We start from the raw sequence: 11481 nt of genomic DNA on the forward strand, positions 1-11481 counted from the left end.
TCTACTTTTCCAGAAAAATATGAAACCAATTGCTTTTCCCTCCTGAGGAGAAGTCAGATTAATACCCCTTGCTCTTTTAATTTTGCCTTAGCTGGATAAAACACACTAGGCAGCTTCTAAAGACAAATCTCAGCATGAGACTCATCTGGCATTATTAAGTATCCAAAATAAAACTCATAGAAAGGAAACTACTATGAGTCTCAAGGAATTCACACGCGGTGGAGCCTTAGAACAAGGAACTTCTGAAAAAAAGGAGGAAGCGAATCTGCTCTTCTGGGTTCTTTACAAGCATCGGCCACCACGGAGCCACCGAAGCTTGGGGTCCATTTCTGCAACCTTTGTCTGCAGGAAGGCACGCACGCAGGCCCAGATCTTGTTGGTTTCCCATCTGGAGATGGTTTCCAGCACCCCCTTTCCCCGGTAATAGTCCAGGACGCGTTTGGTTTGGTCTTCGTAAGCCTTCAGCCTCTTGGTGAGTGTCTCGGGTCTGTCAACCTCACGCTGAACCAGGGGCTCGCCAGTCAGATCATCCACGCTGACCAGTTGGGGCGGGTGAAATTCGAGGTTGTAGACGCGCCCACTGCTCGGATGGATCCAGCAAGCCGAGAGGCGTCGCCTGATGACCTCGACGGGCACGTCCATGTTTATCGCCAGGTGTATGTGATAAACCCTGGGGGAACCCGCACAGCAGTCAGCTCCCCCCGGGGGGAGCTTTTCAACTCCTGAAGGGTCAGCCGGGTCATAATGTCCTCCGGGATGAGCCTCCCCTGGTCCATGAAGATCTTGGCCAGCACGCCAAACTCTGTGTCCCTCAGCTGGTTGTCCCGGAGCAGGTCCTCGCTGGAGAACTTCTGCAGCGGGAAGTGTTTGACAATACGCGACGCCAGGGTGCGCTTGTCGGAGCCCGGGGCGCCCATGAGCACCGCATGTAGGAGCCGCCCCCGCGCCCCCATGGCTGCTGGGCTCGGCTGGGGTCTGCGGACTGTTGGGCCTCCGCGCTCCCTGCGGCGTGTGCGGCCGGGACCCCGCCTCCCCGGCCCCTCCCACCTCGCTGCGAGCAGGTGCAAGCAGGTGTCGGACACCGCCAGACAGCTTTGTGACTTGCAAGACGGAGCAGCCACCTCCTCGCAGCTCGCAGTGGGAAAGATGGTAAGCAGCAGGGCAACCCAGACACCGGAGCTGTCGATTCAGAGTTCCACCCTTCACACGCAGAAAATGGGGAGCATGGAGAGAGACGGGGTCTAGAGAAACAATTCAAGAGCACAGGAGCGTTTCTTTCACCAGCTGAAGGAATGATGGGAGTCACAGGCGTAGACAGTCCAGGACGTGGAGAAGCAAGCCCTGGCCGAGGTGTGAGTAAGCAGGACTCTCGCACTCCAAGCGGGGAAGGGTGTCCTCACCATCACGGCTGGTTTGGAAGGGCAGCCCTGGCGGTGGCTTTGGAGGTTTTATAAAATTACTTGTCAGTATCTTCCTTAAGACAAACTCTCCAAGTAAAACAAGAAGGCACACACAGGATGTTCAATTCGGCTATATTGCAACAGTGCAAAATTGCTCATTACCTAAGTGCTCACTAATGAGAGAAGAAAGAAATGAACCTTAGCCCGACTGGCCCTTCATAGCAGCTACAAAGACAGATCTTGTGTGCTAACATGAAAGTAAATGCAGAGTTGCAGCATGGTATCATGTGCATTCGGTTGATGCTAAGGTATGTTACAATTTATATAAATATATCTGTGGCGTGAACTGGAAGCCAGGTTTCAAGCAGCAGAAAGACAGTTTGATTTCTGCATTTAACAGATGGCTCCGTCTGCGTCAATGAAGTGAGAAGGTGCTGGGATTAGGCTACTTCAGCAGACCAGCAGACAGGTGAGAGAGGACCATTTTTACTCTTCTTGCCTCGACAGGAGTGAGAGTGAGCACCTTTTCATTTGACTGTGGGCCATTTCTACTTTACTTCTGTGTAGGATTTTTTTTTAAGATTGGATTTATTTATTTGAGAGAGCAAGTTTGTGTGTGTGAGAGAGAGCGTGAGTAGTGGGGAGGGGCAGAAGGAGAAAGAGAAGCAGACTCCCCACTGAGCAGGGATTTGCTACCCCCCCCCCATTGGCCAATGCAGGGCTCGATCCCAGGACCCTGAGATCATGACCTGAACAGAAGGCAGACGCTCAACGGACTGAACCACCCAGTCACCCTCCATGTAGAATTTTTAAACTGATAATTATCTGCTGATCACTTCCTTGGAAGGATGCTTTAGGTTTCATTTATTACACAAGCCGTGGGACAGATCTGTCCTCAGCTTGGTCTTGGGTGGTCCAGTTGGCTCAGTACAGTGTGGGATGTAGGGAGCATTAGCTCAAGAGAGAGTGCTGACCCACTACCCCAGCATCCACTTCATTTCTCAAGAAGATCCACAGAAATGAGGTGATGGGCTGTTCCCCTCCGATAAGCAAGAGGGAAAGATTTAGGGGCATAGAAACCCAATTTCTGTATTTGTGTTTTGTGGGAACTGATAGAACTGCCATTCTAAACGCTAAGACTTTTTTTTTTTTAATTGTTTCTGTTACTTTGGGTCTTTAAGTCAGTCATATAATCTCCTACTGTTACCATATTCGAAAAAGTTACATTGAATATATAAGAAGATTCAAAAGGTGTACAGATATTTAATAGAAATTTGGCCCATATCCTCCAGCAAAGGAAAAGAGAAATGATGTTGTAATTGCTTTGCGTGATAAAGCAGCATACTCTTACTGTCTTTTAATTATATACACAAAAAGCGATCCCACCGAGGTCTTTCTATCTTCCCGGATAGATTTAGACTTGGAGTATATTCAACCGTTAATTGAGGCACCTAATTTGGTACCCCGATGCGATCCCAGAATATCCCAGAGAGTAGCTTCGGAGAGAAGGTGGCGTTTTGCTCAGCTGCAGGTGTGAGTGGGCGAGGATGTGTTTCCCAGCAGCTCAGAAGAGGCACAGAGGATGCTGGGCTGCAGGTAGACGTCGGGTTCCTACTAAAGCACAGGGTCATTTCTGGTTCCCAAGACCACCTCGGTCCCTCCTCTTTTCCCAGGCTGATGGCACTTAAAGCCACTTGGGACACACCGGTTGTACAACTTCACAGCATCTGTTTAGGAGACTTTCTGACCAAATACATAAAGCCCAATAGCCTAGGCCCATCACGGAATCCATTTGGCCGCATTTAGCAGACAATGTCTTGTACCCGCTGAGTGTGATTGTGGACAGTTACTGAGACTTCCTGGATGTTTTCCGTGGCCACAGGTGCCAAATGGTGTGGCCTTGAATGGGAAAACAGCTGGGGCTCCTCCCACAAGGCTTCTTTTTGCAGTGCTAGTCCTGTTGGGGGACAAATCTCCAAGTTAATTGGTTGCCCCCTTTCTGGAGAGAGTTAGCATGTCAGGGCATCCGAGGAGACCACAAGGAAGGTAAGAGGCTTGATAATCCTTCACTCATCGATTCAGCAGACTTTCATGCGGGTTTATCTCTAGGACTGGTTGTTTAAAGCACAGGGGGTGTAGCCCATGTGGAAGAATGAAGCCTGAGTGTCTGTCCCCATGACTCTGACCTTCTAGTAGGTATCATGGGCTAGTGTTTCCCACTGGGGAGTGTGACGTGGTTTTAGGTCTCCACGAAAGAACATTCTCCTCCCCACCTCTGGGTCTGACCACTGTGTTTTACTTCGTTTTTTTAAAAAAACAATTTTACTATGAAAACGTCAAAGACACGGAAAATTAGATTGATGTTAGAATCAGAATCAGAATGATTGATGCTTTCCCAACGCTATCCTATCTTATTTCTTCCTGGAGGATTTTCCGATCTTGTTCTATCCTCCCCGCCCTGGGATATTTTCAATAACAGCGGTTTCCATTTTAATGGTGGATGTGTGTGTTTTAATATGTATAAGGAAAAATATAACTAGCACTCAGGCCCAATATCTGGTAGTGTTCTTGCTTGAGTTGGAGCCTCACATTGTGGGTTGAGTTCGCTTTAAAAAACAGTGGAAACTGGTACACAGATACGGCAAAGTCCAACAAGGGTACATAAGTGACGGGAAGTTTTGAACTATTGGCAGAGGCAACAAGAAATGAAGAGGGGGTAGCAGATGTTCCCCTCATCTTCCCTCCATCGGTGAGGTTACGATGGCCAGAGAGATTCCTTCTATGGAAAACCTTTAGCGCCATGCCTGTCGCTTAGTAAACACCTCAAGAAGAGAAGCTAGTATTGTTTTAGGAAGGCATCTTTGATTCCAGAAACCGATGCTAGCTAGTATTTATTAAACACTCACTGTGTACAGATACTGTTTTTAAAGATTAAAATATCTCACTTCCTCTTCATAGCCCCACTAGGAGTAGATGACAGGATCCCCAGTTTGGGGATTAAAAAATTGTCTTGGAGAAATTAAGTAACTCAAGGTTACAGAGCTCTTCAGTGGCTGGACTGGGGCTTGAACTGAAAGCCTGCGTTCCTCCAAAAGCCAGGTTTAGTTTTCTGCCCGGCTCCCAAGACTACCAGAAGGCAGCTAGGGAAAGACCTAGCTGGGAGTCCCAGCATCAACCTGACTCTTCCATTTGCTAGCATGGTGACCTTGAACATCTCACTGCACTTTTTCTGAGCCTCTGTGACTTATGCATCAAACGGGGACAGCAGTGTTAATGACCCAATTTGCAAGCACAGGATGAAATAATGGGTTACGGAAATCCGATGCTGGAGGCACTAAGTCTGTGTGCTATATTCACACACCACGGACAGGGCATATGCGATTTCAAGCAATCCCCTTCCCTCTTTGGGTCTTGGTGTCCTCAGCTGTCAAGATCATGGGGTTGACCCCAAGAGCCCCGCTAGGTTAGAATGTTCCAGAATTGGATTCCGATGGGGCCAGGGTAAATAGTCCTGACTCTGAAGTTAATGAAAAGAACCAGATCAGCTTCCATCCAGTGTGCTCTAGGTTGGTAATTGTAATTATCATAGTCTGCAGTCCTTAGAAAGCCGAACCTGACAATAGCAGGTTGCTGCGCAACCTTGCTCTGAAGCAAGAGAAAAAGAATGAGACAGAGAAGGAGGAAGGGCACCTGAGCAGGCACAGCTGGGCTGTTTGCCACGAAGTACCCACCGACGACTTTATTTCATAGCACCACCTCCGAAAAGCGGCATCTCTGGACAGTCTGGAGTAAAAAAAAAAGAGAGTGAATTTATCTACCCGTCTCCATCTCCCATGGTGCAATATTTAGACCATGGGGTGTCATGTTAATTCCTCTGCAATTAGGGATCGTGCGGTTCTGGGCTCTGAAGCAAGGTCCCCTACTGTCCCACATCTTGGGGTTCCCAGGGAAGCCAAAGTGGGAGATGAGAGGCATGTGCATGGGTGTGAGGCTGGGCTCGGGGAGGGGGTACCTGGGAGAAGTTACAGGTGCTGGTGGCTATGGTGGCCGTGGGAATGAGAGACAGGTGAGGCTGAGGGTCGGAACCGGTCTTGCTGTGCCATCCCGTAGCTCGGCCCGACCAGCTGCCAAACTGAACCGGAGGGGGCGGACTTGTAAAACAAGGACAGCAATGAAAGAGGAAATAATCCATAAAAACACCTGAAAAAGGAACTCAGTTTTTTATCCATCAGTTTTTTATCCTGAAAAGGAGGATAATAGTAGTACGAACCCATAAGTAATTAAGAAGTTAGAGGCATTCAAGGAGTTAAGATCTGTAAAGTGTTTAAAACATAGGTGCTTACAGAAGCTGCGATGTAGACATTTGATTAAAAGAATGGAACACCAGCCACGTGAGCTTAGGTGATTTCTGCAACCTCACGTGTTAATTTTACCTCGAAGCTTTCCAGCTATGACGGAAAAATAAAACATGGCAGGCTTCATAATTTCTATAATCTGATTGAAATGAGCCTGCTAATCCTGAAGGAGAGCCAAGAATTTATGTGGCATAAAAACCTACAGGGAATCCATCCCAAGGGACATTAAAAAGCAAAATAAAGAAGGAGCACCTGGCCTGGCTGGCTCTGGAGGTGGGGCGTCCAACTCTCCATTTCACCTCAGGTCATGGTCTCAGGGTCATGAGATCGAGCCCCGCACCTGGCTGGTTGCTTGAGTCGGCTTGAGATTCTCCCTCTCCCTCTGCCCCTCCCCCAGCTTGCACCGAATAAATAGATAAATAAACAAATAAATCTTTTAAAAAGAAAAGCAGAATACATATGTTCAGAATGTTTAAGTGAAATATACAGAAGAGTGTGCTCAATTCTCTTTGGCTGGTGCTTTTACCAGACGGATTCAGCTGAGCTCTGAAAATGAAGATAAAGAGATTGGAACTGGAGGCCTTCTGTTGGGTCATCCTGAATCAGTGACTCTCCAGCGGAGGCAGCTTTGCCCGCCCCCGTCCCAGGGGACGTTGGGCAATGTCTGGTGACATTTTCAGTTGTCAGAACTTTGGGCCAGGGTGGGTCTGGCGCGTGGCATCCTGTGGCTGGAGACCAGGGATGCTATGAATAGTGCAGGGGACATACCTATGACGTGTCGTTTATCTGAAATTTACATTTAACGGAGACCTTTGTATCCTGATTTGCTAACTCTAGCCACCCTAGCGGCTTAAATATTTCTGCAGTGCACAGGACAGTCCTCCACGGGGAAGGATTATCAGCCCCCAAGTCTAAACGGTACTCAAGTTGCAAAACCCCACCCTCAATGAAGTACAGATGTTTACATGCTTTCCGAGGGGAAGGGGGACCCAGTCTGGACATTAAGGTATCTTTTCCTCATTCAGACTTCTGCTTCAGATGAGTTATCTGACAATTAGTTTCAGGCCAGAATCTCTGACCATGTCCAAAGGACACGCTCTGCAAGTTCAGCCAACGACAGGAGAGGCTGTTACTAACCGTGAAAGGGGAAACTAACAGACACACGGGAAACTCAGCAGCCGGCTGCCCTCCTCACCTAACTTGCTTGTTTAAGGTGCAAGGTGCACTCTACCCGGGGCAGGCTCACCTGAGGTTAGGACATCTTCATCCACATCCATCCTTTGGGGCCTTTTCTGAGCCATTTCTTAGCTGTGATGGGTGGCGACTGCCTCCCCAGCTCCCTACCACGGTGACAAGAACTGAAGGCAGACCCATTCTTGGCCTGGCATCACGTACTAGCTGATGTTCTCACCAGTGACCCCGACTCACCCAGAAAGGATTCCCTTACACGTACTGTCCTCTGAAAGGGCGGGGGATTGGATCATCCTTTGAAAACTTGCCATCCCAAAAGAGCTGAAAAAGTAAGCTGCTTTTTTTTTTTTTTTTTGGCCACATTAGGGTTAGTTTTGGCTTTCTGAAAAACGGAGTTCCGTGGCTTGCTTCCTTTTTCATCTGCAGGGGAAAACGAGGGACCCCTGTGTTTTCATCATGTGTTGTGAGCCCCAAAGGCGCAGGTGACCCCTTGTTGGTTTCCATCTGAATTGCAGGGTTCTTGATGCATGGAGTCCTTTTTAAAAAAAAAAAAAAATAAACTCTTCTGGGACGCCTGGGTGGCACAGTTGGTTAAGCATCTGCCTTTGGCTCAGGTCATGATCTCAGGGTCCTGGGATCAAGCCCCCATGTCTGCTCCTTGCTCAGCGGGGAGCCTGCTACTCCCTCTCCCCCTCTGCTTGCTCATGCTTTCTCTCTCTCAAATGAATAAATCCTTAAAACAAACAAACAAACTTTTCTACTGGAATAATGTCACAAGTGCAGAAAAGTTGCATTGACAGGACCAAGAGTTTTCATACGTCCCCATCATCTGGTTCCCCCTCTAGTTAATATCTTACGGGACAACCAAGGTGTATCTTTCCCAGCTGAGAAACTAACGTACCTCCATCGCTATTGACTCAACTCCAGACTAAATTTGGATTTCACCCCATTTTGTATCAATGTCCTCTCTCTGTTCCACACTCCAGTCTACATGACTGTGTTGCCTCTAGTGGCCACGTCACCCTCATGTCCTCTGGTCTGTGACAACCTCTCACTCCTTCCTTCTTTGCTTATTTCTTTCCCCATTCTGTCAAGTCTCTGGAAGTGGGTCACGAAGTCCCACCCTTGGGACGGATGGGGTTTAGCGCCACCTCCTGGAGGGGTGGGCAGTGTCTACTTACTTGGAATTTTTCTGTAAGAAAGATACCCCATGCAGCCATTATAATGAAAATTTTAAATAAATACATCTGCCAAGCTCCCACATTAAACAAATGTTAACCTTTTCCCAAAGATGCATCAACTCTTTATTTTTATTTATTTTAAAGACCTATTTATTAGAGAGAGAGAGAGGGAGAGTGCAAGCAGGGGGAGGGACAGAGGGAGAGAGAGAATCTCAAGCAGACTCCCGGCTGAACATGGAGCCCAACATGGGGCTGGATCTCATGATCCTGAGGTCACGACCTGAGCCCAAACCCAGAATCAGACGCTCAACCCAGTGAGCCACCCAGGTGTTCCAACTCTTTGTTTTAAATAAACTTGGACACATCGTGACAGAAATGGTTGAGGTATCCCTCCTATTTCTCCATTATCCCATTGCCCTTTCTCCTTCCCTTCAGAGCAGCTAGCTATTTCCATATTGTCTCTGTAAGAGGACGTCCAGTATTTCTGTTGCATTATGCAACTTGTTTTCTTCATGCAATTTTATGCTACTGTTCAGGTTGAAGAATGTATATGGGACGGCATCATAATCTTCCCGGTAAATGGCCCCCAAATCCCTTTATGAATTGGGTTCTTTGTAGAAAGTTTTCCTGTCAGCTATTTAATTTATTTATTTAAGTGTTTTGTTTTGTTGAGAGGGAGGTGGTCGGGAGGGGCAGAGGGACAGGGGAGAGAAAGAATCTGAAGCAGGCTCTACACCCAGCGCAGAACCCCCCGTCTGGCTTGATCTCACCACCCTGAGATCAGGACCTGAGTTGAAAATAAGAGTCGGATGCTTAGGTGGCTGAACCGCGCATACGCCCTGTTTCCTACAGGCTATTAATCATACCTTTGGTTTGTGAATTGGTGAGACACACAGGACACCTCCTGGACTTTGTTCTTAGAAGCAGGACTGGGGAAGGTTCTAGAAAGAGAAGAGGGAAAAGAGGAACTGGTTATCTTTTTTGCTGCTTCCTACGTTCTCTAAATACTGGCTGCCTCTTCCACTCTTCTTTCTGCCCTGGCTACTCACCTCCCCTGGTGTACGTGTGCCCTTAGAGCAAGTCCCTTATAATCAGTGAGGCATGACAGGAGGCCACCATGTCAGCCCTCCAGAGGCAATGCAAGGCACCATCAGAACTGAAGAGAACAAGGTTTCAGTGCCTGAGCTCCAAACCTGGACATCTTAAAACTCAGACTCAGTGTGTGTCAAGCCAGTCATGGTCTTCCCCTGCAAGCTCCTCTTGCATCAATATTGCCAACTTTAACATCTCTCTGGTCACCACAGCTTCCTGGGAGCTGTTCTTGACTCCTGCCTTTCTCTCTCTCACTAAATCCTGCCACTAAATCAAATGCTATTATTCCTTTAAAAAAAAAAAAAAGATTTTATTTAAGAGGGAGAGAGAGCATGTGTGCATGAGCAGGGAGGAGGGGCAGAGGGAGAGGGAGAAGCAGAGACTCCCCGCTGAGCAGGGAGCCTGATGTGGAACTCCATCCCAGGATTGGGATGGATGACCTGAGGCGAAGGCAGACGCTTCCCTGACTGACCCCAGGTGCCTCTCAAAGTGCTACTATTCCCAATTGTAAAATACCTTTGTCCTTCCATTTCTGTCCAGCCCTAGACTGTCACTCTCATCACTTGTATGATCTCACCCCCAGTTACTATGGCCCACACCCAGCTGTACTCCCTATCTCCAGCCTTACCCCACCACTCCGTCTTGCAGCCTGGAGGCTGGAGAAATCAGACTCTCTTAGTTCACCAGGGAAACTTTCCCCACTGGACCTCAGGACATATCCAATCTTCTGATACAGTTTGCAAAGCCTGCAAAATCTCCCTTTCGCTTATTGTCTCTAGCCCCCCTTCCCATCCTCTTTGCCCCAGACGTCGTCTGCCAATATGACCAGCTTTGTCTTCTTTGCGAAAAATGTGGTGTTTACCTCCCATCTGGGGCGTTCTCACTCACCCTTCTCTCTGCTTGGAAATCTGCCGCCGTGCAACGTCTGTCGGCTTTCATTCTGCAGCCCAAATAGGCCTTTCCTGCTGGAAGCACTCTGACCAAGTCTCTCTCCTGACCAAAGCCTCCTGGGAGCCCTCTTGTTGACTAGGCTCTGACCTTGAGCCCTTCCTTGGCCTACCGAGGTGCGATTTTAGCAAGAATTTTGCTCAGTCTGTTTAGTGAGCCCTCCCCTACCTGGGTATCCGATCACCCTCCTCATCCCCCACCCTGGACACCTAACTCTCTGGCCTGCCTCCAGCAAAATTCCTGTTTGGCCACTGCAGCAAGAATCTGCAACCCTTGATGTCTCCTCTTTGTGATTTTTTAATCCACTGACCCCCTGGTTCTTCTTACTGGCTCTCGATCCGCAGTTGTCACTGCTGTATTTGGAATCGAGCTCAGTCCATCTTGAAATCTCTTTCTCCAGTCATTACTGAGTAATGTCTGCCTTGACCACCTTGACCTAGAGTCCAGCTTGGTTTCTCTTTAACAATGTCCCAACCACCCCCCACTCCAGACGAGATCACTTCGGTTTCCCCCATCGGGATTATCGTGCTTTCCTATAACTCCTTCTATAACTCTGTTGTTTTCTTACTGAATTTCACGTGTCCTGAGGGAAGGATGAGGTCTTGGTTCCCAGCACCTCCTGAAGCTTGGCACGTGTAGGACACTGTCAGTATTTGTGACATCATGGAATGAATTCTCTGGGTTGCTCACTCAGAAGGTGGCGTGGTAGGCTGGCACCATGGGTGCGATGAATCTGTCTGTACTTTCAGACTGTTAAGCGACGCTCAGCCCAAAGCCCATTCTGGGTCTGGTCTTCCTTTGAGCTGAAGCCCTGAGCTGATTTTCCCCAGCGAGGCCTCCCTGGAGAGAACTGGTCCCTGCCTCATTCATTCCCGTACTCAGGCTGGTTCTCTTCCTCCACAAGTGCCTGAAATTCACAATCGCACCTTCTGTCCACCCGTCCACCTGATCCACCTGTCTTTCTCCCCACTTTCTGGCTAGCACAAAAAGTAGACAAGGCCTCAGTTAATGAAATGTGGGACTTGGACACAGAAAGGGAATTGCTAAGTTGTTCGTTTAACGTAACCATTACTCGTCCTGCGTCTGTCTCTCCTTATTCATTTCACTGATGCGTGGAAGTAATCGACTGGTTTTGCTACCTTTTGGCATACTAGTAGAGACTCTCGGATACATCTTGGGTTTGAATGGGGCGGGCATTCTGAATCTGGAAATGAGAGGTGGCTGATAATTTTCGAACCAAAATATCTTGATTTTTTTTTTATGATTTTATTTATTTGACAGAGGGAGAGAGATCACAAGTAAGCAGAGAGGCAG

At 48.2% G+C, this 11481-nt stretch overlaps 1 long non-coding RNA gene and 1 pseudogene across 4 annotated transcripts; both read right to left on the reverse strand.

The window, feature by feature from the left end:
- Window positions 1-231: 231 nt before the first annotated feature.
- LOC131831435 (GTP:AMP phosphotransferase AK3, mitochondrial-like) lies at window positions 232-953 on the reverse strand (annotated as a pseudogene).
- Window positions 954-2654: 1701 nt separating this feature from the next.
- On the reverse strand, window positions 2655-10799 carry LOC131831436 (uncharacterized). 4 transcript variants are annotated; one of them, XR_009353652.1, is made up of 5 exons: window positions 10736-10798; window positions 10108-10275; window positions 8994-9068; window positions 5413-5532; window positions 2655-5183 (listed from the first exon to the last, which is right to left on the reverse strand). It is a non-coding gene; the product is annotated as an uncharacterized LOC131831436 (long non-coding RNA). The 4 variants fall into 4 exon arrangements; XR_009353651.1 differs by having other exon boundaries at window positions 5413-5551; XR_009353650.1 differs by lacking the exon at window positions 10108-10275 and having other exon boundaries at window positions 10736-10799.
- Window positions 10800-11481: the final 682 nt, after the last annotated feature.

Source organism: Mustela lutreola, chromosome 5, assembly GCF_030435805.1.
Source record: "Mustela lutreola isolate mMusLut2 chromosome 5, mMusLut2.pri, whole genome shotgun sequence".
Classification (NCBI taxonomy): domain Eukaryota; kingdom Metazoa; phylum Chordata; class Mammalia; order Carnivora; family Mustelidae; genus Mustela; species Mustela lutreola.